Source organism: Mus pahari, chromosome 1, assembly GCF_900095145.1.
Source record: "Mus pahari chromosome 1, PAHARI_EIJ_v1.1, whole genome shotgun sequence".
NCBI lineage: Eukaryota > Metazoa > Chordata > Mammalia > Rodentia > Muridae > Mus > Mus pahari.
This window is the reverse complement of record NC_034590.1, coordinates 91410211-91410651: the sequence shown is the minus strand read 5'-3', so window position 1 is coordinate 91410651 and position 441 is coordinate 91410211.

The following is a 441-nucleotide window of genomic DNA, read 5'->3' as shown; positions in this document are numbered from 1 at the left end:
AGGTGGAGGCCTTCCTCTCCTCAGAAACCTGCTGTTGCTCTCTGTCCTCCTTTTCCTTTTCTTGGCCTCGGGCTCCAGTTCTAGCCCCGCTTCCTCCAGGAAGTGTTCCAGGAAGATTCCCCTCATTATAAAACCCAGTGCTGTCCTCTTAGAGATATGTGTCTGCTGATGCTGGAGCTCATTACCTGGAGTTCTCCTGACTTTTCCTCAAGACTATAAACTACAGAGTATAGGCCATATCCACCCATCCATCCATCATCTATCCACCAATCCATCCATCATCCATCCATCATCCACCATCTATCCATTCATTAATTCATCCATTTATTCACAATATAGGTCAGGAGAATCAAGCACAGTGCTGGGTGTTTTCACTTTCTGCTCGGTGCCTGTCACAGCACAGCAGCTGCTGCTGCTGCTGCTTCTGCTGCTTCTGCTTCT